Source organism: Lissotriton helveticus, chromosome 8 (assembly GCF_964261635.1).
Source record: "Lissotriton helveticus chromosome 8, aLisHel1.1, whole genome shotgun sequence".
Classification (NCBI taxonomy): domain Eukaryota; kingdom Metazoa; phylum Chordata; class Amphibia; order Caudata; family Salamandridae; genus Lissotriton; species Lissotriton helveticus.
Window position 1 is genome coordinate 77,046,111 of NC_136069.1, and position 26,579 is coordinate 77,072,689.

A 26,579-nucleotide genomic window follows, 5' to 3' on the forward strand; every position below is an offset into this window, starting at 1 on the left:
GCAAACATCAAGCTATCCAGATAAAATATATTTAAATGCAGTGTGACTATCTGGAAAATCTGGTGTGATCTGGATTTACTTTAGGACTTCCTGACTGTAGGTCAAAGTGTGTGCAAGAGATGGGGTGGGGGATGAGAGAGCGAGACCTCCTACTCATGGTAGCTCAGTACATAGGAAAAGCATAAGAGTGGACAAGTCTAGGAGTCGTCATCCACCATTGATGCTAATTTCCCTCATGAGCCTGTCACTAACTGAGCCGGGACTATATTATGAATGAAAAGCATTCATTGACATTAAATAGCGTGTTCCAGAGGTAGGATCCATCAGCGGGAAATGCTCAGCTTCCCACGTCTTATGGAGTGTGCTGACCAGACAGTATTGCTAGGTTGATTCTGATAGGTTGGATTGTAGACAGATGTATGTTCTAGTGGCTTACATAAGAGGCCAAGATATGTACATTGGGAAGGCATCAGTGCAAAAAAAAGGGACACCGCGGGGATTCTGGGTTCACATACTGGCATGCTTCACATAGCTTTTCATCCTTTAGATATGAATGGAGCAGGGACCGAGTGAATGTGAGAACCAGTATATAAACCTGTTATATCATGCAATATTAAGAGCTGTTGCTATTTGTGCCGCTGATGTGTTTTTTCTGGGTCAAAGGGAATCAGCCAGAGGACTGATCCTCAGTCTGAACTCCATGAACCCATCTTCTTATCCAGGGGCTGAAGCCAGGGGAATGGAGTGGTGTGCAGAGGAGAAGATGAGATGGAAATATGCAAACACCAAAGGATATAGGAGGAATCCTGCAAGTGGGCATTCCCTTGGCCAGGGAGGGCAAGTGAGGGGTCCAATGGATAATGAAAAAACAAACGATCAAACCCTTGCTTGATTCACGGACAGTGATGAGGAGACTTTGGCACATACCTTATGCAGCCGCGACTCACTTTCAATGGCTTAGATCACAACAGCATACCCTCTCAGATGCTTCTGGCAATTACTACACTCACACCTACCCCAGCCAGAGGGTATGCAGGGTACATAACAATGCTACAGAGCAAGACGCAAACTCACGGATAGTAAGCCTCACAGTCAACTATTAAACCCAAATTTCATAGTTGTCCATTGCTTTGGCGGCTTAAAGAACCGGACTTCATCAGCGACACGCAAAGACAGCGTCTGATCAAAAGTGACCAATGATTCATAACCATGAACGAAATGCTCTGCTCAGCCAGCAGGACTTCTCGGCCTTATCAGAGGTCAACAGCGATCCAGCACTCTTGGGAAGAGCTGGTGATCACCAATGGGAAGACACAAGAATTGACAATAATTGCACAACATCTGTGGCACTACCATATGGGGAGGACACACCTTGGTAAATATTAGTTTATGAAGGTCATCTTATGTCCCCCCCCCCACCCAGGAGCCAGTAGCACTGAGCCTCACCCCATCATTTTTACAGGTAGGAGGTGTTCATGTGCAGAGCGCCAAATGAAAGAAAGTACAAGTTCGTGGTCACTTGAGGCCACACAAACGTTCACTCCTCACCCAACTATTGTGTCACTGCAAGCACAAGTTACATGTCGCTAGGTAATGCTGTCTCCCCGCTGCAAACACACTTCACACTCTCAAGCTTTTATCGCTTCTTGCCCGCCTCGCCTTCTGCTTCTCCATTTTCTCACCTTTCCTGCTGCCTGTTGACCTTAATGTGTGCCTTCCAGCTGCAATCCAGCTGGCAGAATCTACTGCAACAGTAAACGTTAGATCCACAGGAACATCCACCCCACCATAATAATTTAACTGCGTTCGTCTTTTGCCCTGGACCTCTGCTCCTCCTGGCCCCACCTGTGTGCCTCCTTAAGTCCTTAAAAGGTGTGGAGAAGAGGCTGCCAGGTGCATTCAGCAACTACAGCACTAACTGCAATAACATTGTTTGGGCTACAAACCAAATGTTTGGGTCAAAAGAAGACCACTCCTCAGCCGCCAATGATGTCACTGATACACCACCACATTAAGTCACACATTGTTCATATGCCCTTTACCCCTTTCTTCCAGCTTTAGAAGTCAGCCTCACCCTTACTTCCTCCCCTGAGAGTAGACAAGTGCAGTGGTGTATTCTGTTAGGACATGGAAAGGCTCAAGATTCAAGGGCCTAAAGCCCCTGCATCTCACAGAACCTGTATGATCATCTGCATTCTCATCACCCAGTGTCATCACATCATCACCATCCTCAAACATGCACACATCACAACATACCTCATAAAAGCCATCAACATCCTGCTCATCACAACATAAAAGAAGCGAGCACAGCACTCCAGCAGGCTCATCGACACCCACTCTAGGAAGCACCTGACATAGCCAGTATTCGTGACGTCATCTTTCTTGCAGAAACCTCAATCACCTGGACTGCCTCTGACATAAATGACTCCTTGAGCCTGATGAACTACAGCAACCATTGTCCTTGCAAACCAACTAACCACAGGGGGTGATGCAATCATTCATTGAATATCCAACATCCAAAGCTAAGCACTTTTCAGCTCCCCTCCTTACATTTCCATCTGAAATCAACCTAAATGTTTCATTGTATCTCCCAGTCTAATGGCCCCACTGCAGCATTTAACTCTAAGATATCCAACCTCATTATGTCCCCTCCACCAGCTCTTCAAGTAAGATCTATCCAGGTAGCTTCAATGTCCTGAGGATGCAGAAATTAAAACAATGCGGGTAGACTTGCAAAACCTACTGACAATGACTGATATCAAACTAATCAGACAACAAAGGGAACATGCTACACCTCATGTCTACTGACATTGACAACATTATCTGCTACCCTCCAAAACAGTTATCCTGCATGCCTCCATTACCAACCATGCTTCCAACATCATTGATCTATCATACACAACCGCCATACGCAGAGGAATATTCAAACTGATAGACATTAGCAGATCTTTTGGGAGCTACGTTATTGAAGCCCACTAAAAGATCTGACAGCTCTAGCATCCAGAATCCTCTGAGCCCAACATTTAAAGCTGAAACCCACACACCATGTGCATCTCCTTTTGATAGGGCATCCTAGTGGATGCTCCCACAATTGGGCATTTCCTACAACTTCTCAAGAAACTCCCAGGACACATGACCTAGAAAACTGCCATCCAATCACTCACCTCCCTGAGAGCAAGCCCACCTTCCTCTAACTGGACTACCAATCAGGATTCAGAGCCCATTGCAAGTCAAAGCTAGCCAACAATCTAGTAATGAATGATGCACTTCAGAGGGCACACTACAATGACTCTTGCCTCTTGATCTCTTTGCAGCCTACTAAGCAATGCTAAACACCCTAACTCACTGTACCGGCCGCAATGGAAATGTACTGAAAGGGTATTTATAATAATATGAACCTTGGGCCCGATTCACAGAATAAACTTAAGACTCAATCCTAAACTTACTACTATTTTGGTATTCACAGAATGAACTTACTACTTTTGGTATTCACTGAAGTTAGGATTTTGTCTTAAGTTTGTCTTAAGACAGACTTAAGACAGACTTAAGTTAGGATGTTGTCTTAAGTCTGTCTTAAGTCTGTCTTAAGTTTGTCTTAGGACAAACTTAAGACAAAATCCTAACTTCTGTGAATACCAAAATTAGTAAATTCATTCTGTGAATGCCAAAAGTAGTAAGTGCATTCTGTGAATACCAAAATAGTAGTAAGTTTAGGATTGAGTCTTAAGTTCATTCTGTGAATCGGGCCCATAGAGACCAACTGTCCCAATTGCCACTTCCTGATCCAAGCCAATATCCAGTGACATTCAGCATACCCCCGTATACCTCAAGACTCACTCCTTCACAGGTGATTTTGAACCTTTGCATCCTTCAAAAGTGAAACCCAGATTTACTTGAAGGTAATGTCTGGTCAAGATATCAGCCAACTAAATTCCTGCCTCACGACCATCCAAGCATGGATGAACATAAATAGCGTCAAATCATGAGTAATCACCAGCGCCCACCTATTTCACCTTCATGCCCCAAGGTATTGTCTATAAATCACTAACCAATGGCAGTGCACCCTGCCTTTTATCCAAGTTCGAAACAAAGAGAATGATGAAAAACATGCAGCAGCAACATTTACCCATTAGAGACCTGGTTTCCTCTCTCTCTTCCATTACATGAAGGGAAAAAGGCCCTGCTCTTGAAACAACACCTTACCGGCAGAAATAATGTTGGATGCTCTAACATGGCAGAGTAATTTCTGTTGTGAAGAATCCCCATCTGCCCTTGCATCCCACACCCTGAAACCTCTCACCTGTGCCCTGTTCCCACTTGCTCCTTCTTAAGCATGAGATATAATGATCCATATCCTCCTTAGCATATGCCCCCTTGTATTGCCCCCTCCTCTGTCTCTTTGTGCTGCCCATGCTGTGAACACACCTTGGAGCCACCAGCACTGGGTCTCACCACTGGAAGAGGTGTGGTGCCGTGGCCAGGGTGACTGACTCTGGAATCTGGGGATCATAGTTCGATCCCCGACGCCGGCAGCAGATTAGACCAGCACCATGTGACTCTGGGCAATAGCTTGCTTAATCTTCCCGACGGCCCCAGCGCCTAGAGACCCTTACGGGTGATTGTTCGCGCTTTACAAATGTGGATTATTATTACCCCTGCCCATATCCTGGAGGGAGGTGCCAATGTGCTGCCCATGGTAGCACCTCATCTCTGCTCTAGAAGCACTTCGCAGATCACTAACATGATGGCGGGCAGTCTACCAGGTCAGTGTAGGACCTGCCTCTGCCTTCTTGGTGACAGATCGCCCACCGTACCTGGAGATTCACACCATGGCAGCTCGATGGAAGACAGTGAGGCTTTGAAAGTGTGTCACGTTTGGTGTACCAGCTCTCCGCAGATTTTTTGTTATTCAAGAATAAACTCCAGAAGAAGTAGCTTATTTTAGAAAATAAAAAAAAATTATACTGACACAGAGTTATCTTCCTGTTTGTCAGGAGACAATTTCCCTGAATGATTTTCCTACCCGTGACCACTATGACTTCACGTGGCAGTCCAGGGCAAAGAAATCTAGTGATATTCACCCTGCCCTAAGAAGGAAAAGACAACTATCACTATGACCATATGACCCTCTGGATTCTGAAAGTAGGGCCTCCACCGTCAGAAACCCATGCTTCCCTGATTCTGAACACAGGGAGTTTGTTGGGGCTGAAAAATAACAAGTTTACAGCAGACCTCCTGCTGTGCCAAAAGTTTAATGGCCCCCACCCCCTTGCACTGTTTGCAGCCAATTCAAAGGTAGGTTGCACTCTTGTTCATGGAACAAGACTTATTTTCTCCTACTCAAACATCACCCGATGTCATGGACGGACAATCTGATTGTATTGACCACGCTCCTGACCTTGCTTCTTTCAGGAAATCTCTCATTAGGGCTATTTCTTTCTCTGCATTGATAGTAATGGGTCCAAGGGTGTTAGGTCCCCTGAACCTCAGATATGAATGTCTTTAACTAGTCAAGCAGGGTCCAGTTTCATTTCTTGAGTGAGGGCCCAGGACACCTTTTCTACACCACAAAGTTCTGGAACGTGGTGCTTTTAGAATAAGGATCATCCACAGTCAGCGTGAGATCCAGAGAGTGTTAGAGAAGTGGCTTTTTTTATCAAACACATAACCACTCCCACATAGGGCAGACAGAGGAAGATGGTAAGTGCTGGTGCAACACCGTCTGTCCTGATTGGAGCACCTTTCTGAACCTTATGCAGGACACGCAAGACTGTGAAAGGGCCGGCCCATTAGTTCTAGATCTTGTCTAGAGAAACACTCCAATAGTTCTTTTTCTCAGCATGAAAGTGTAAAGGGGAGAAAAGCCATCAACAACTAGTTAATTAGCCAATAATTCTCCTTGGTTCATATTTAACCCACTGACAACTACTTAAGGTTAGTTAGTTTATTACAAAGCCAAAAATAACTCGACATAGAGACACCTCAACACGAGGGTATAGAAATACAAAGGAATTAGCATGAAGCCAAATCCCTGCACCCAATTTAGACGGTGCACCATGAACCGCCCTTTTAATTCAAGAAGTAGGATACAGAAGATCAAGATCAGGAAGTAGGAGTACAAATTTCCCTGCATCGAGGGTTGAAGAGTAAAAACATTATATCTATCCCTATTCTAGCACGAAGGTGACGTCCCTAAATAAACATTTTCAATAGAAGGGACAGGTGTCAGTATGTAGAGTCTTCCTAAGAAGCCTCTCCACCATCAACGGGTCAGGTAGCATAAAGCCACTATCTCAAAGAAAGAGTTTGTTCTAGGATGCTCTCTCTCAGAAGGCAAGGAAGAGTGTACTTTTCCATTGTGTCATCCATGTACCTCATTGGCAACATTTTGTCCTTGGCTTCCAGGCTTTCTCCTGTGTGAATCCCAATGTCCTTCCACATGATTGTAAGCTCTTCTCTCCTTAACTAGCCGCTAAAATAAAGACATTATTCTGCCTAAAATAAAGCTTCTTCATCTGCAATACAAAACGTGAGGAAGAACAACTTCCACAGCACACGTGAAATTCAAACAAATAATTCTAAAGTGAAAGTTGTCAGGGGCTTGAATTTCAGGCCTGTGATTCCAGCTAACATAAAAATTAATCATTAATACATTTTCAACTAATGCATTTACATATGTATGAAATGTCACACAAGTTCTTCATGTTAACATTTTCTGCTAGTTACATCAATTTCCTACGTTAATTCTCCATGCTACTTGTCATTAACCTGGAATACGTCACATAGTTACGTTAATACATTTCAAAATTCTAACACTTCACATTAATACAGCCGGAAGATTATATGCAGGTTCGCTCTACACATGATTATGATGCACCCCTACAAGGGAGATGAGATTTTCGATCGTTCAACTGCCTCGAGCACCCACACTCTACCAACCATGCACAACAAATGGGCACTTCCCCAACCCACCCAGTTTACGCTTTGAGCTTCGACAGCAGGACAATAACATGTGCTGGCCCTTAGTTTAACTCCCCATGCCTCGAGCAAATATTGTTATCCGCAGCGTAAATGGTGGCTGTTACTGATGCAGATAGCCATGGGCTGCCCCTGGAGGCTGCTGCCGTCAAAGCTTGTTTTTAAACTCGGTTCATTGGAGAGACAAGGATGAGGCACAGGAACGTGTAGTGCCCAGAGCTCATTTGTTGAATGTCTGTAACCACACTGGGGGATTCCACAGCCTGCTTCAGGCAATAAAATCATCATCGGCTGTCAGTTTCTGTTTCTTGATTTCTACGTGACGTGCTCTGGCTCAACCACTGACAACGTGTTGTTCCCTCTAGTGTGTGGAACGCCAGAAGCGTGCGGAGTTCAACCGGGGCCGTCCCTTGCCCTGGCCTTAAAGAAGCAGGGCCAATAACATGACATGATCTGCCCTCTCGGTTCCTTGTTATTCTATTTCCTGTTTCCATGAGTTTCCTGTTTTGCAGGTGTTCTCCAGAATAGCTATAGTTTGCTCAACCCAGTACTTATCATGTATGATTTTCCTCTGGAATATCGAGTACAAGAATATCAAGACGCAGTAATGTCATTGATAAAATATCGAAAGATAAGCGCATATAGTGAAGTATAGCCTTACTAGTCATAACCCCACAGCTGAGTCGTCATTCCAAATGGAATCTTCACTCATGATGCTTTTTGAAAATTCAGCTGTGTCATCTGTGCAGCCACTAAGCAAGCCATCTTGTACTACATGAGGAAGGCGGAAGCTGAAAAGTTGTACTGGAAATATATTTTTGTTCTTTGGGGAATCTATCTGTTTGAGTAACTTTTTTCTTGGATATATATATATATATATATATATTTATTTATATTTATATATATACACATCGGGCTACCAGTCCCTACAATTTTGCCAAGTTTCATGCAAATCCATTCAGCCGTTCGGGCTAAAAGTGAGGCCAACCGCCCTATGGAAAACTCAATGTTAAAAACACGTTTTGGGACCCCCCTTTTTTCTCGGCCCCCCCTTGACGAACCCCCCCCCCAAATTTTCAAGGGCTGCTCAGAAACAAAATGTTCCATTTTCCTGAAAATTTCAGCCAATTCCGTCTACAAACGCCAAAGTTATTAGACATAGAATTTTCAAAAATCCCATAGGGAAAAAATCCTAACTATATATACCTACTGGCGACCGCCAGTAGGTAATATATATATATATATATATATATATATATATCTTCAAGCAGGTATAGAATGAAAATCCCATAATGAAGCATCATTTTGCACTAAAACAATGTGGAAGACAGGAGCAGCGCCCCTTTCCCATACAGTCTGATTTAACAGAGTTAGGCTGAACCCCCTGATACCGGTGTTATGAACAGGACTCTGAAAATAAAATGAAGTTTGCATTGTAAGGTATAAACTTAAAAGACATGCACTAGAAAAATATTGCACTGTAGACGCTTTTGATAAAGATGCAATATGTTAATGGAAATGCAATTAGCACAATAAAACCTTCCAGGAAAGCCTTGATGCAAGACTAGTACAATCAATAGCAAACCATAAAAAAACTTGTGTAACCCATGGCCGTAGGGGGCTAACCTACTACTACTTCTTGTGCTTTTATGAAGAACTGATGCAACAAGACCTAAAACATGCTTCTCTGAACTCTTAAGTCATCCACACAGCCTCAGTGTTCCCGAACTCGTGGGAATCTCACTAGAGTGGGCCATAAAATTAGTTATTGTGACTCCAAAATAGCTCCATGGGGCATATTTACAAAAAAATGTCAGTACGTGGAGTTGTGCCAAATTTGGCAGCACCGTTTTGAAAATGCAAAGATGTGCCGTATTCACAAGAATATGGCACCCCCTGTGTTTCCCCTAGCCCTGGCTCAAAAAAAGCTGCTTAACGCCAGCGCAGGCACCCTTTCACTATGTTGCAAGGGTGCCTGCGCTGCAGGGATGATGTTTACCTGCACATAAACAATTAATAATGGCAATTTGCTCTTTCCATTCTGCAGCACACATGGAAAGAGCACATAAAACAGTAGAAATGAATCATTTCTCATCACTTCACCATTCTAATGCCTGGTATTCCATGGCGTTCGTTTTTGGAGCTGCCTAAGCGTTGTAAATCTGGGGCAGAGTCAAAAAAGCAATGGGTGTTGCGGTGGAGCGCCCACATCAACACCCATTGCACACTCCTGTGCCGCAGAGGTATTTAGCGGAAAGGGGCATATTTATAAGGTGGCATTAAGGACTGCTGTAAATGGTGTTAACAGTCCCGAAAAAAATCGTCTTAAATACATGTGCGATGCCACTAGTATCAGACATATTTAAGATTTGACTTAACATCTCTCCGAAATGCACTGGGCAGTTTGTTGATAATAATGCGTGTATCTCTGCAGAAGTCCTTGCAACTTGCAGATCATACGTTTCTCTAGACGAGGTCAGTGGCACAGTTTTTTATAAAAGAATGACTTTCATTCTGCTTAAAGTATCAATTCGTATAGAAGAGATATTCATTAAAGTCCATTATGCCGTCCCCCTGTCTGTCTTGTGCGTTGGATAAAATACTTGCATACAACAAGTGACCTTTGACGAGACACTTACTAGATACGCTTTCCCTGGCAATATGCCACAACAGTGGTCATTGAGCATAACGTAACTGCCATTGGATAGATACCTGAAAATCGGTTCTATGACTGCGGAGGATGTACCGTGCAGGTGGCAAAAGAGGTTATTTGCAGAACCTTCGCAGGCTCCGTGTAAATTAACCCCTTCTATGCTGATGATGGCCCCCGTCCATCACGCATCACGGTGGGCGTGTGCTGATGACGGCTGGGGGACGTCATGATCCCGCCCACTCTTAAAAACGGCCTCACAGGCGCAGAATCACGGCTGGGCCCAAAAGTTTACAACTTAGTGAGTTCTAACAATTTTTACCACTAAGGAATACCTCCTTTCCCTTATTCCAACATTTGTGTGTGTATGGTGAAGTCCAGGTCGACTTAATGTATTCTTTACCCAACCTTTCATACAGGCCCGCTGGTATATGCTGTAGAGAATACTGAAATTGGAAAATCGTCACTGGTATCGTGGTGGTGCCATGTATTATCCATTCAATGACAGGTTTTTCAGAAACTGTCAATGGTAATCTTTCCAGTTTTTTAATGCTCAGCTCCGTATAGTCTGCTCCTTTTTGTGCCAAAGAGATTGGTTTATCTGTAAGGTTAAATACGGAACACAATAACGTGGTGTTGATTAGACGCCAGGGCACGTAGCCTGAACGGAGATTTTGCAACGTCCAGCCTAGCAGCATTATAGAACGTAATTGAGACTGGCCATGTTGTAACATTAGCAAGTCCTGCTCTTTTATGTCAATTGCAGAGGGTACAATGCTGTCTAAAGAATATATTCTGGAGGACAGAGTTGTTAACCCATTGTCCACTACACAGAGAGCTTTCTCTAAATTAATACGGTCAATTTCTCGTATTCTTTCTGCAGTTTCCATTTGCGTTATTTTCCAAGCTTCGTTGTAAGCAGCGTATATACCGGCGTATATGAAACGTTTTTGACGTGGTTTGCAAGGCCCCATGAAGAAATCGCGCAAATCATTGCCTACTTTAAGTAAAGATAAATGTTTGATTTCTGGAAGTGTAGATTTCTGTAGCCACTCAAGGCATAGCTTTCCTACGCTATAAGTAGTAACTATCCCTGGATGTTTGTCTCTGGGAGTATCTTGGATCTGGCCTATTCACTGTGAACTCTTGTGTTTTGTTCAGGAATCTATCTTGACAGTTATTCGTGTCTCTGGGCCAGATTAACCATTTTTTCCAATTAGGATTAGTTCTGTTTTGTTTAAAAATGTAGGGTACGTCTACCTCCTCTTCTGTAGTGTCACTACTGTCAGGTGAGGGCTTTGGTATGGACCGTTTGTTTAAATCTTTTATCTTAGCCAGGCCAAGACAAGAAGTTTGTTGAACAGTGTCATTTAAAAACATTATTTGTTCTGGTATAATGCAGGCTCTGAACAGGGCTTCTAAACCTTGCACCTGCCACTCTTTTGTGCCCCAGACAGTTTGTGTCTCAATTTTGTCTTTCCAAAAGTCAAAACCTAATGTAGACAGCTGAGCATAAAAGTTTGCAGAATAAATTTGTTTAGTATTGTTCAACATTGTTTTCATTCCTGTCTTATTCTCATTTTTAAAATAAAACGTTTCTGGATTTGTAACATTAAACCCTGAGAAGTACGAAAACGTTTCATAAAATGTTTTTGAGCTGCCCTTTGGTGGTGTTGGACAATGTTCCCAATGATTGTAAGTAAAAAATTCCTCGGGCTTGCAGATTTATGCAAATAATGGTGATCATAATGATTAAAACAATACATTTGTTTATAATCTGATGAACCTTCTAAGTATTCATGTTGTGTAAATTTAGCTGACATTTCTATATCTGTCATGATGTTGTTAACAGTTTCAAAGTCCCAATCATCAGAAAATGTGCTGTGTGAAACAAAGTCACTCAAAGAAACGTTAAACTGGTGTAGAATCTTGAACAGCTCCACCGGGCCATAGATGTCATAATCAGTTCTGTCCCATACTATACCACCAGGTATAGGAATGGCTGTGATGTTTACTGATGACAGGTCTCTTCTTTCACGATGAGATGATTTGTGAGGTTTCAGGACCAAGTTGATTTTCTTTCTTGCTGTGTCCATTGTACTCTATTTTCCATCTATCATCCTTCCCAAACTTAACACCAGTATGAGCCAGAGCAGGAGGAAAAAAATACACCTAGCACAATCCAAAATTCAACCCATGGTGAAACCAGGTATGTTTTTCAAGTTGATGAAAGAGTTCTGTTATTTTTTCTTTGAAAGTTTTATTTTCTGGTTTATCTTCAGGTTCACTGGGATTCTCGGAAAATGTATCAAAGTTGATGAAATAGCCAGAGGCAGTTCTGTCAATTGTTGGAATTGCATCAGGATTGTTGTTAATCTTTGGAGTTGCTTCTTCCTTTGTCATATTTGTATAGTCAGACGCTACATCATTGTAGACAGGTGTTTCTTGACGTACTGTTATTTGGGTATCCAGAGGCACAAGTTCCATGGCTTTGTTGCATAGTCCTTCTTTTCTTACTGTAGGTTTATCAAAGGTGATAAGTCTTTCAGTTCGAACCTCTTGGATTGTAGCAAGATTTGGTCGTCTGCTACATCTTGGGAGTCCACTGGGCCAACTACTTATTATCGGCCATATGATTGTGGTTTGAACAGGTCAATGGACACAACTCTGTTCTCCCTTTTACCAGCAAGGGGTGGTAGTACTACTGATCTTGTTCCTTGGAGTGCCAAGATAGGTACTGCTTTTCTGTAAGAAGGCCCAAATTCCTTCTCTACCGCGATCTTTTCCCTGACTAGATCCCCAATCTTTGGAATCCAGACAGGTTTTGCTGGGACAGGTGGTTTTTCTTCAGTGGTTGTTGGCTTCTGTATCGTGTTACTCAGACTTCTTCTTGTTTCATTTAAGTCCTGTAAGACAGCCAAACGATCTTTGACATCAAAGGCTTTTTGTTCCACCACTGAAGTTTGACAATCGAGGTCTTCGATTAACATTCTAGTACCAAACAGTAATTCATACGGAGTGCTTCCACCCAGAGAATTCCTAAGCAGATTGTTAAGACTACGTTGGACATTTATTAGATGTTTGACCCACCCATCACCCGAACCTAATACCTAAGTGTGTCTTTAAGCAGGGGTCGAAAACGTATTCAACGTCTGCTGCAGCAAGAGAATTAACCCATTGTATCCATCTCGGATGTAAAGCCTTAGCATTGGGAATTCTTGCTTTTGTCACTGCCTCTAAGGCAGGTACAGCTGTAACGATCATTACGCGTTTACCCTGTGCGAGGGCTCTCTCTTTTGCTACTGCAGTTTGAGCCACTGTCAGAATTTTTTCTGTAGAAGTGAATTTTATTTCAGCTTCTGTGTACAAGTGTGATTTGTATGCTATTGGTAACTTTTCACCTTCATTAAAGGTCAGGTATGTGAATCCGCATCTCCCTGGGATGATTCGGATCACAAGATTGCGTGTATTATCGCGTGTTTCCAATTGTGTTTTTGCTAACATGTCTGTTTGTACTGAACGCAAAATTTCTGTATGGTTTTGAGTCCAATTTGTTGGTTTGAAATCAGGTGTGATTAGTTCGTAGAGAGGTTTAACCCTTTTTGCGTAGTTTAGAACATAAGTTCTTCCAAAATTCAGGAAACCTAGAATTGATTGTAAGTTCTTCAGCATTTTTGGAGGTTGGTGATGCGCACATTTCTCTAGAAAGTTTGCTGCCAGGCTTTTGCCTTCACTTGATAACTTGTATCCTAATAATAGGACGTTGAGGTGGGCAATTCGTGATTTCTTAAAATTGAATTTGTACCCTTCAGAAGCGAACCCAAGTATTATGGTGTTCACTCTTTTCAAGTGCACGTCCAAATCATTGTCTGTAAGATAGATGTCGTCAACATAAGATAATGCCTCATCATCATACATTTGTAGTAACTCTGTTACCCTGGCTGAAAATAACCCTGGACTATTCTTGAATCATTGGGGGAGACGGCAAAATTGTCGATGGGTCCCCATTATTTTAGAAAGCGGTCAAATGCCTCCTTTCAGGTGCAATGTTTTGACAGAAAAACCCATTTGAAATATCTAATGTGGTTTTATATTTTTTACGCACAATGTTATTCATCAGTGCTGCACTGTGTGCATTTTGTACTGCAAATGTTTTGCAACAGGAGTTTAAGTGTCTGTAATCCAAAACTAGACAATATGAATTGTCTGGTTTGGAGACAGGAAACAAAGGATTGTTCATTGACGAGGTGCACGTTTCAATCACCCCTTGGTATTCAAGTTGATTTAAAATCTCCCTGACTTGTTTTTTAGCTTCTTGCTTAACTGGATACTGTCTTTGTGCAGTAGGTTGATTTTTAACTGGATTTTATGGTGAAGAGAGTCCTCATCCCATCCCACATGATTTTTATATAATGCTGGAGCTTGAGCTACTGCCAATTTTCTGGCATATGTATATTTTTTATGAATGGGAATATGATTTGAGAAGGCTGGCATAATTATCTCTTCGCCATGTGGGCACTCCCTCACAAATTCAGGTGGCCAGTCTCGTTCAACAAGAAGAATGTCATAACCCTTGGAAAGCGTATCCCAAAAGAGTGCCTTTATTTTTATAGGTATGTCCCCTTCCATCCGGAGTTTTATTTCATATAACTTGTAGGGTACACTAACCCTGGTGTCGGCAGTTTCAACTTGAATGCATTCATTCAAGTCCACTGTCCCCAGATGATCCATCAGGATCTTGCAAGCTATGGTCACTTCTGCTGCGCTGTCTAGCATTATCTGGGCCCTCTCCCCGTTCTTCAGTTGTGTCCTCAAGATCCTCAGCATGTCTGATCTTTATGCTTATAACCTTTTTCTTGGTGAATTGGGTTTTCTTATTTTTAGGAACGTGCTGTTCGTCTTTGGACTTTTCTACTTTTTGTTCTGATCGTCCTCTCCTCTCGGAATTCTGCGAGGAAGTCTGAAAGGTACGAGAGGTACGTGTATCAGTATCTTGATATCTATCAGGTTTTCTTAAGTTATCCCTATTTCTAAGGTTATATCTTTTTTCAGAGGGCTCCCGTTGGGTAGACCTACCTCCCTGTTGGGGAGACCTTCCTCTGGACTGGGAATGCTTCTCTTTAGGAAGTGTTTGTTTAGTGTTTTCCCACTTCTTTTTAGGAGTAGTGAGATTATTTTTAATAAAAACTTTTTCAGGATTTTCAGTTAGCAGGGGTTTTAATGGTTTTCCACCCAAACTATCTCTACCTAGTTCTTCATATGATTTTTCAATAATTCTTGCAAGCTCATATGGTTGGTCTGTTATATCTGTTTCTTTTAACTTCTGGCGGATTGCCACGGATGCTGCTTCACCTTTGATGTTGGCTAATAGTATAGTCGAGACCTGTTTGAAATATTTCAGTAATTTCATACCTAGATTTAAGGCCGGTTCTGGACTGTATTCTTTTTTAATCTGTCTAAGAACGTCTGGTATTACCGCCATAGACGGGACACCATGTGTTTTTGTGTAGATTGAAGCAAAGACTGTACCCCAAGTGTCGCAGTCCTCCACATGTGGTGCTATCCCCATTGGTAAACAGATTGTCAGAATTCTGTGTTTCTCATGAGGTGTACTATCAGGGAATACGGCCTCTATCTGAGTAATTTTTTGTGCTAGCCAAAAGGGAATTTGTTCCCTTTTTTGCGGGCAATTTACCAATGACTGATTGTATAGTCTGTGGTGTGATTTTGTTTGTGTTCCCCTGGTGTGGGGTGTGTTGTGGAATCCTTACAGTAGGTTGTACTGTTAAGGTCCTCTTGACATATTGAACCAATTGTCTATGTATTTTGATTAACTGTTTCAGCTGAGCAAACAGTTCTCGACCTGTCATGTTTTCAATGTCAGGATGTGGTGTGTAGCTGGCTAGTACCGGCCATGTAGCTCCTGGTCTACCTAGTGGACCTAGCCTGGTAATGTGATTTTGATGTTGTAGGGCGCCTTTAAATCAGAGCTGATGCTCTTGGTAAGTTAATGGAATTTCAACATCCTCGTAAGGAACATATTCCGTTGGAGGTTCCTCTACTTTGTAGTAATGAAACTCGTGTGTGTCTCCATCTGCTGGAGGAAAGTGAATCCATGAATACAATACCTCTGTCTGCCGGTATTCATGTGCCTCTATAAAAAAGATTACTTTACCACCTCTAGATGATACTCCATTATTTATCAGTTTGTAAGTTATAGTTTTCCTTACATTTACCGGGATGATTATAGCATCCGGGTCATTCTCTAGGAGATTTCTGTCATCTAAGGCTGATTGAGCTGCTGCTGCAGCTCTTTCTAATTCTTCGTCAGTAACCATTATTTTTACTGATTGGAGAGTTGGCAGAACAAGTTTCAAGGAAACAAAGATTAGGTGCACAATATTTTGGAACACTGTATCCTTCAACGTTGAACAAACCAAAAACTAATACATAGGATTTTCCGTCCTACTCAGTTTTGGCGGATATTATCCTTTCACCCACTCCAGATGTCTATTGGAGTATTTTACGGGAAAAAGGGGCCTGTGTGAAAAGCACGACTGAGTTACTCTAGTATCTAGCATTAAATTATCGCCTTACCAAACGTTGGGCGCCATGTAGTGTAGGCTCTGCGCATTGGAATAATAAATCCTGTCGTTTAGACGTAGGACTATGGTCGACTAGGTCTCTGCCGAATCTATTAGACTTAATTGTGAGTGCCAGCTAGCTCATAGGTCACTAGAAACTTTCTCGAATTCACAAGTAGTGATTAGTTTCTAACAACTGAATAAACATGACAACTTTGTTTCCCAAGAATAAGAAATCAATCTCTAGAGTCGCGGAAAGAATAGATAACTATTTTACTCAGTCAATCGTGCATGTAATAAAAAGTATTTATTGCACAGTCTTCTATCTCGAGCATAAGAAATGTACTGCTACAATCGTAATACTGGTTATAAAGTACAGGGCATATTATACGATAAGTATTATAAAGTAGTACTGTAAAAGCATGATATGGTTTCTAAGCCATAAATTGCCTAAAACATATAAAACACATACAGTGATAAAATAATGACTAAAAGTACTCAACTGGTGCTTCTAAAATACGCCTCCCCCGGTGTACCTAACCTAAGTCTAGTACAAGGGAAGAAGTAAGTGAGGAGTAGTTTAAGTTTAGTATTTCTCTGCCAAGAATCTATCCAAGAATTCTCTACGGGTCTAATCAGCTCCGTACCTTGGTTTAGAATGAAGGAGGTCTTGTATCTCTATCTCAGGACTCGATTTCCCAGCAACCCGCAAGGGTAGCTTGGAAACACTGGATCTGGTTTTCTCGGCAGGAGAAAAGACAGCGTCTCTCAGTGCGTCAGCTGGAGGGTCAGCTTCCTTCGGCACTTGCTGCTGCAGGGCGTCGGGCAAGTAGTAAGTCGATCTGCTCCAAACCACCGTGTGTTTGTCTGGGCAAATCTAGGCATATTTGTACTTTGAAGGTGCCGATTTTGACGTGTGATTGGACTTAATAACGGCATCAAAGACTCAGCTCTTCGAAAAGTCCATGATTTCCGAGATAAATTAGTATTCAGGCAAGGGGAAGTCCCTAGCTGCTGAAGGCGGGTTTCTCTAAGAAATCGTTGTTGATTGTTGGAATTTAGTGGAAGTAGCCATGCCGTATTTGGGCTGCATAGGCTCAGTCTAAATATGGTAATGATGTATATGCCTATATAAGGATCGAACAATCTATACCTATATAAGGGCATGAATCGGGTAAAATTACACTAGAGTCCTAGATTCATTTACCTCAGCAGGAGGGAAATGCCAATGTGCTGCCCATGGTAGCACCTCATCTCTGCTCTAGAAGCACTTCGCGGATCACTAACTTCTCAGCGGGGAGTCTACCAGGTCAGCGGAGGACATGCCTCTGCCTTCTTAGTGACAGATCGCCCACCATACCTGGCAATTCGCACCATTGAAGAAAGTGAGGCTTTGCGAGTGTGTCACATTTGATATACCTGCTCTGCACAGATCTTATGTTATGCAAGAATAAACTCCCAAAGAAGTAGCTTATTTTAGAAAATAAAAATAAATAATTATACAGACAAAGTGAGTTATCTTCCTGTTTGTCATGAGACAATTTCCTTGAATTATTTTCCTACCCTTGACCACTACCACTTCACGTGGCAGTCCAGGGCAACGAAATCTAGTGATATTCACCCTGCCCTAAGAAGGAAAAGACAACTATCACTATGACCACATGATCCGGTGGATTCTGAAAGTAGGGCCTCCGCCGTCAGAAACCCATGCTTCCCTGATTCTGTGGTGGGGTGGAAAAATAACCAGTTTACAGCAGCCCTCCTGCTGTGCCAAAAGTTTAATGGGCCCCCACCCCCTTGCTCTGTTCGCAGCCAATTCAAAGGTAGGTTGCACTCTTGTTCATGGAACAAGACTTATTTTCTTCTACTCAAACATCACCCGATGTCATGGAAGGACAATCTGATTGGATTGACCATGCTCCTGACCTGGCTTCTTTCAGGAAATCTGTCATTAGGGCTATTTCTTTCTCTGCATTGATAGTCATGGGTCCAATGGTGTTAGGTCCCCTGTACCTCATCTATGAATGTCTTTAACTAGTCAAGCAGGGTCCATTATCACTTCTTGAGTTAGGGCTCAGGACACCTTTTCTACACCACAACGTTCTGGAACAAGGTGCTTTTAGAATAAGGATCATCCACAGTCAGCTTGAGATCCAGAGAGTGTTAGAGAAGTGTTTTTTTATCAAACACATAACCACTCCGGCATAGGGAAGACAGAGGAAGATGGTAAGTGCTGGTGCAACACCGTCTGTCCTGTCGGCATCCGTTCATGCTTAAAGCACGACTAGAAGTTCTCTGATTAGAGCACCTTTCTGAACCTTATGCAGGACATGCAAGACTGTGAAAGGGCCGGGCCCATTAGTTCTAGACCTTGTCTAGAGAAACACTCCAATGGTTCTTTTTCTCAGCATGAAAGTGTAAAGGGGAGAAAAGCGGTTAACAACCAGTTAATTAGCCAATAATTCTCCTTGGTTCATAATAATCCACTGACAACTACTTAAGGTTAGTTAGTTTAATACAAGGCCAAAAATAACTGGACATAGAGACACCTCAACACAAGGGTATAAATATTCAAAGGAATTAGCATGAAGCCAAATCTATGCATCCAATTTAGACGGTGCACCATGAACCACCCTTTTAATTCAAGAAGTAGGATACAGAAGATCAGGAAGCATGAGTCCAAATTTCCCTGCATCGAGGGTTGAAGAGTAAAATGATTATATCTATCCCTATTCTAGCACTAAGTTGACGTCCCTAAATAAAGATTTTCAATAGAAGGGAAAGGTGTCAGTATGTAGAGTCTTCCTAAGAAGCCTCTCTACCATCAACGGGTCAAGTAGCATAAACCACTATCACAAAGAAAGAGTTCGTTCTCGGATGCTCTCTCAGAAGGCAAGAAAGCGCGTACCTTTCCATTGTGTCATCCATGTACCTCATTGGCAACATTTTATCCTTGGCTCCCAGGCTTTCTCCTGTGTGAATTCCAATGTCCTTCCTTTATTGACCCAAGTCACACAATTGTAAGCTCTTCTCTCCTTGCCTAGCTCCTAAAATAAGGACATTATTCTGCCTAAAATAAAGCTTCTTTATCTGCAATACAAAACGGGAGGAAGAACAACTTCCACAGCACACATGATAATTAAACAAATAATTCTAGAGTGAGAGTTGTCAGGGACTTGCATTTCAGGCCTGTGATTTCGGCTAACATAAAAATTAATCATTAATACCTTTTTCAACTAATGCATTTCACTCTGTATGAAATGTCACACAAGTTCTTCATGTTAACATTTTCTGCTAGTTACATCAATTTCCTACGTTAATTCTCCATGCTACTTGTCATTAACCTGGAATACGTCACATAGTTACGTTAATACATTTCAAAATTCTAACACTTCACATTAATACAGCCGGAAGATTATATGCAGGTTCGCTCTACACATGATTATGATGCACCCCTACAAGGGAGATGAGATTTTCGATCGTTCAACTGCCTCGAGCACCCACACTCTACCAACCATGCACAACAAATGGGCACTTCCCCAACCCACCCAGTTTACGCTTTGAGCTTCGACAGCAGGACAATAACATGTGCTGGCCCTTAGTTTAACTCCCCATGCCTCGAGCAAATATTGTTATCCGCAGCGTAAATGGTGGCTGTTACTGATGCAGATAGCCATGGGCTGCCCCCGGAGGCTGCTGCCGTCAAAGCTTGTTTTTAAACTCGGTTCATTGGAGAGACAAGAATGAGGTACAGGAACGTGTAGTGCCCAGAGCTCATTTGTTGAATGTCTGTAACCACACTGGGGGATTCCACAGCCTGCTTCAGGCAATAAAATCATCATCGGCTGTCAGTCTCTGTTTCTTGATTTCTACATGACGTGCTCTGGCTCAACCACTGACAACGTGTTGTTCCCTCTAGTGTGTGGAACGCCAGAAGCGTGCGGAGTTCAACCGGGGCCATCCCTTGTCCTGGCCTTAAAGAAGCAGGGCCAATAACATGACGTGATCTGCCCTCTCGGTTCCTTGTTATTCTATTTCCTGTTTCCATCAGTTTCCTGTTTTGCAGGTGTTCTCCAGAATAGCTCTAGTTTGCTCAACCCAGTACTTATCATGTATGATTTTCCTCTGGAATATCGAGTACAAGAATATCAAGATGCAGTAATGTCATTGATAAAATATCGAAAGATAAGCGCATATAGTGAAGTATAGCCTTACTAGTCATAACCCCACAGCTGAGTCGTCATTCCAAATGGAATCTTCACTCATGATGCTTTTTGAAAATTCAGCTGTGTCATCTGTCCAGCCACTAAGCAAGCCATCTTGTACTACATGAGGAAGGCGGAAGCTGAAAAGTTGTACTGGAAATATATTTTTGTTCTTTGGCGAATCTATCTGTTTGAGTAACTTTTTTCTTGGATATATATATATATATATATATATATATATATATATATATATATATATATATATATATATATATATATATATATATATATATATATATATATTACGCTCCGAAACGCGTTGGGCCTATTTCAAACACGCAACTGCCCATACCAACTAACGCTTTGGGGAAGGCGCACGCAGGCTCGGGTGCTACCCGCTACTTGGACAACCCCATGGAGCGTAATACATTAGCGGCGGTCCTGCCGCTGGGTTGCACCACCCCGAAGAAACGGGGGCCACGAGACTCGCCATCCAAGGAGTCTCGTATGTGGAGCTGCGTGATGGATGAGGACAGGAGTGATGTTTGGGGCTCATGGTAGAGCCTTGGAACGAGCAGTAATTTGAGAGTGCATCCATCCAGGATATATGGACTACATCTCCCACAAGCACAATATGTGTTTTCATACAGGGAGATGGTAGACGTCATGCACTTTACTGCTGGCCCCTGATGAGGAAAATAAATTTCCGAAACGCGTCGGGCCTATTTCAAACACGCAACTGCCCATACCAACTAACGCTTTGGGGAAGGCGCACGCAGGCTCGGGTGCTACCCGCTACTTGGACAACCCCATGGAGCGTAATATATATATATATATATATATATATATATATACATATATATATATATATATATATATATATATATATATATATATATATATATATATATATATATATATATATATATATATATTCAAGCAGGTATAGAATGAAAATCCCATAATGAAGCATCATTTTGCACTAAAACAATGTGGAAGACAGGAGCAGCGCCCCTTTCCCATACAGTCTGATTTAACAGAGTTAGGCTGAACCCCCTGATACCGGTGTTATGAACAGGACTCTGAAAATAAAATGAAGTTTGCATTGTAAGGTATAAACTTAAAAGACATGCACTAGAAAAATATTGCACTGTAGACGCTTTTGATAAAGATGCAATATGTTAATGGAAATGCAATTAGCACAATAAAACCTTCCAGGAAAGCCTTGATGGAAGACTAGTACAATCAATAGCAAACCATAAAAAAACTTGTGTAACCCATGGCTGTAGGGGGCTAACCTACTACTACTTCGTGTGCTTTTATGAAGAACTGATGCAACAAGACCTAAAACATGCTTCTCTGAACTCTTAAGTCATCCACACAGCCTCAGTTTTCCCGAACTCGTGGGAATCTCACTAGAGTGGGCCATAAAATTAGTTATTGTGACTCCAAAATAGCTCCATGGGGCATATTTACAAAAAAATGTCAGCACGTGGAGTTGTGCCAAATTTGGCAGCACCGTTTTGAAAATGCAAAGATGTGCCGTATTTACAAGAATATGGCACCCCCTGTGTTTCCCCTAGCCCTGGCTCAAAAAAAGCTGCTTAACGCCAGCGCAGGCACCCTTTCACTATGTTGCAAGGGTGCCTGCGCTGCAGGGATGATTGTTTACCTGCACATAAACAATTAATAATGGCAATTTGCTCTTTCCATTCTGCAGCACACATGGAAAGAGCACATAAAACAGTAGAAATGAATCATTTCTCCTCATTTCACCATTCTAATGCCTGGTATTCCATGGCGTTCGTTTTTGGAGCTGCCTAAGCGTTGTAAATCTGGGGCAGAGTCAAAAAAGCAATGGGTGTTGCGGTGGAGCGCCCACATCAACACCCATTGCACACTCCTGTGCCGCAGAGGTATTTAGCGGAAAGGGGCATATTTATAAGGTGGCATTAAGGACTGCTGTAAATGGTGTTAACAGTCCCGAAAAAAATCGTCTTAAATACATGTGCGATGCCACTGGTATCAGACATATTTAAGATTTGACTTAACATCTCTCCGAAATGCACTGGGCAGTTTGTTGATAATAATGCGTGTATCTCTGCAGAAGTCCTTGCAACTTGCAGATCATACGTTTCTCTAGACGAGGTCAGTGGCACAGTTTTTTATAAAAGAATGACTTTCATTCTGCTTAAAGTATCAATTCGTATAGAAGAGATATTCATTAAAGTCCATTATGCCGTCCCCCTGTCTGTCTTGTGCGTTGGATAAAATACTTGCATACAACAAGTGACCATTGACGAGACACTTACTAGATACGCTTTTCCTGGCAATATGCCACAACAGTGGTCATTGAGCATAACGTAACTGCCATTGGATAGATACCTGAAAATCGGTTCTATCACTGCGGAGGATGTACCGTGCAGTTGGCAAAAGAGGTTATTTGCAGAACCTTCGCAGGCTCCGTGTAAATTAACCCCTTCTATGCTGATGATGGCCCCCGTCCATCACGCATCACGGTGGGCGTGTGCTGATGACGGCTGGGGGCCGTCATGATCCCGCCCACTCTTAAAAACGGCCTCACAGGCGCAGAATCACGGCTGGGCCCAAAAGTGTACAACTTAGTGAGTTCTAACAATTTTTACCACTAAGGAATACCTCCTTTCCCTTATTCCAACATTTGTGTGTGTATGGTAAAGTCCAGGTCGACTTAATGTATTCTTTACCCAACCTTTCATACAGGCCCGCTGGTATATGCTGTAGAGAATACTGAAATTGGAAAATCGTCACTGGTATCGTGGTGGTGCCATGTATTATCCATTCAATGACAGGTTTTTCAGAAACTATCAATGGTAATCTTTCCAGTTTTTTAATGCTCAGCTCCGTATAGTCTGCTCCTTTTTGTGCCAAAGAGATTGGTTTATCTGTAAGGTTAAATACAGAACACAATAACGTGGTGTTGATTAGACGCCAGGGCACGAAGCCTGAACAGAGATTTTGCAACGTCCAGCCTAGCAGCATTATAGAACGTAATTGAGACTGGCCATGTTGTAACATTAGCAAGTCCTGCTCTTTTATGTCAATTGCAGAGGATACAATGCTGTCTAAAGAATATATTCTGGAGGACAGAGTCGTTAACCCATTGTCCACTACACAGAGAGCTTTCTCTAAATTAATACGGTCAATTTCTCGTATTCTTTCTGCAGTTTCCATTTGCGTTATTTTCCAAGCTTCGTTGTAAGCAGCGTATATACCGGCGTATATGAAACGTGATTCACGTGGTTTGCAAGGCCCCATGAAGAAATCGCGCAAATCATTGCCTACTTTAAGTAAAGATAAATGTTGTTTGATTTCTGGAAGTGTAGATTTCTGTGGCCACTCAAGGCATAGCTTTCCTACGCTATAAGTAGTAACTATCCCTGGATGTTGTCTCTGGGAGTATCTTGGATCTGGCCTATTCACTGTGAACCCTTGTGTTTGGTTCAGGAATCTATCTTGACAGTTATTCGTGTCTCTGGGCCAGATTAACCATTTTTTCCAATTAGGATTAGTTCTGTTTTGTTTAAAAATGTAGGGTACGTCTACCTCCTCTTCTGTAGTGTCACTACTGTCAGGTGAGGGCTTTGGTATGGACCGTTTGTTTAAATCTTTTATCTTAGCCAGGCCAAGACAAGAAGTTTGTTGAACAGTGTCATTTAAAAACATTATTTGTTCTGGTATAATGCAGGCTCTGAACAGGGCTTCTAAACCTTGCACCTGCCACTCTTTTGTGCCCCAGACAGTTTGTGTCTCAATTTTGTCTTTCCAAAAGTCAAAACCTAATGTAGACAGCTGATCATAAAAGTTTGCAGAATAAATTTGTTTAGTATTGGTCAACATTGTTTTAATTCCTGTCTTACTCTCATTTTTAAAATAAAACGTTTCTGGATTTGTAACATTAAACCCTGAGAAGTACGAAAACTTTTCATAAAATGTTTTTGAGCTGCCCTTTGGTGGTGTTGGACAATGTTCCCAATGATTGTAAGTAAAAAATTCCTCGGGCTTGCAGATTTATGCAAATAATGGTGAACATAATGATTAAAACAATACATTTGTTTATAATCTGATGAACCTTCTAAGTATTCATGTTGTGTAAATTTAGCTGACATTTCTAAATCTGTCATGATGTTGTTAACAGTTTCAAAGTCCCAATCATCAGAAAATGTGCTGTGTGAAACAAAGTCACTCAAAGAAACGTTAAACTGGTGTAGAATCTTGAACAGCTCCACCGGGTCATAGATGTCATAATCAGTTCTGTCCCATACTATACCACCAGGTATAGGAATGGCTGTGATGTTTACTGATGACAGGTCTCTTCTTTCACGATGAGATGATTTGTGAGGTTTCAGGACCAAGTTGATTTTCTTACTTGCTGTGTCCATTGTACTCTATTTTCCATCTATCATCCTTCCCAAACTTAACACCAGTATGAGCCAGAGCAGGAGGAAAAAAATACACCTAGCACAATCCAAAATTCAACCCATGGTGAAACCAGGTATGTTTTTCAAGTTGATGAAAGAGTTCTGTTATTTTTTCTTTGAAAGTTTTATTTTCTGGTTTATCTTCAGGTTCGCTGGGATTCTCGGAAAATGTATCAAAGTTGATGAAATAGCCAGAGGCAGTTCTGTCAATTGTTGGAATTGCATCAGGATTGTTGTTAATCTTTGGAGTTGCTTCTTCCTTTGTCATATTTGTATAGTCAGACGCTACATCATTGTAGACAGGTGTTTCTTGACGTACTGTTATTTGGGTATCCAGAGGCACAAGTTCCATGGCTTTGTTGCAAAGTCCTTCTTTTCTTACTGTAGGTTTATCAAAGGTGATAAGTCTTTCAGTTCGAACCTCTTGGATTGTAGCAAGATTTGGTCGTCTGCTACATCTTGGGAGTCCACTGGGCCAACTACTTATTATCGGCCATATGATTGTGGTTTGAACAGGTCAATGGACACAACTCTGTTCTACCTTTTACCAGCAAGGGGTGGTAGTACTACTGATCTTGTTCCTTGGATTGCCAAGATAGGTACTGCTTTTCTGTAAGAAGGCCCAAATTCCTTCTCTACCGCGATCTTTTCCCTGACTAGATCCCCAATCTTTGGAATCCAGACAGGTTTTGCTGGTACAGGTGGTTTTTCTTCAGTGGTTGTTGGCTTCTGTATCGTGTTACTCAGACTTCTTCTTGTTTCATTTAAGTCCTGTAAGACAGCCAAACGATCTTTGACATCAAAGGCTTTTTGTTCCACCACTGAAGTTTGACAATCGAGGTCTTCGATTAACATTCTAGTACCAAACAGTAATTCATACGGAGTGTTTCCACCCAGAGAATTCCTTAGCAGATTGTTAAGACTACGTTGGACATTTATTAGATGTTTGACCCACCCATCACCCGAACCTAATACCTAAGCTGTTATGGATTGCTTTATGTCAAGTTTTTTTCTTTCCACTACCGCATTACTCTCAGGATGGAAGGGACTAGAACACCGCAATGCAACGCCCAAGCTAGCCAATAGCCTCCTTGTAAGCTCGAGAGCTAAACGCAGGACCCTGGTTAGAATGTAGCGTGCCGATTGCGTATGTGCTGATAAAGACTCGCAAATCCTTTATAACAGTTCTGGCATCAGCCGAGAACTGGGGCCACATCCAAATAAATCTTGTGCATGAATCCACTGCGACCATGATATATTTATACTTACCATCCCTTTGTAAGGGACCACAGTGGTCCAGGTAAACACACGCTAGTGTTTTATCTTCAATCAGAAGGGGCGTCTGTGCATGTCATTTCACTGTTGAAACTTTTAGTTTTTTGGCAGATTTCACATTCTAGAACATAGTTTCTAGTTTGTTTCCTCTTGCGCGGCCACCAATATCTTTGTTTTAATAACGATACTGTGGCGGAAATTCCTGCGTGTGCAGATGCCAGTCCTTCGTGTGCTGCTAAGATCAGTCCTAACCTATGTTCCATGTTTGGAATTGCCCTATCCCCCACTCCAGGGATTCGAGCAAAAGGAACATTATTTGCATCAGTTATATGTGAGTACTTTACTGGAAAGCCTTTCGGGAGTGTCTTACCACTGTCTATAACTGAAGCAGTGACAGCTTGCATTATTTCGCTGTCTATTTTTGTTT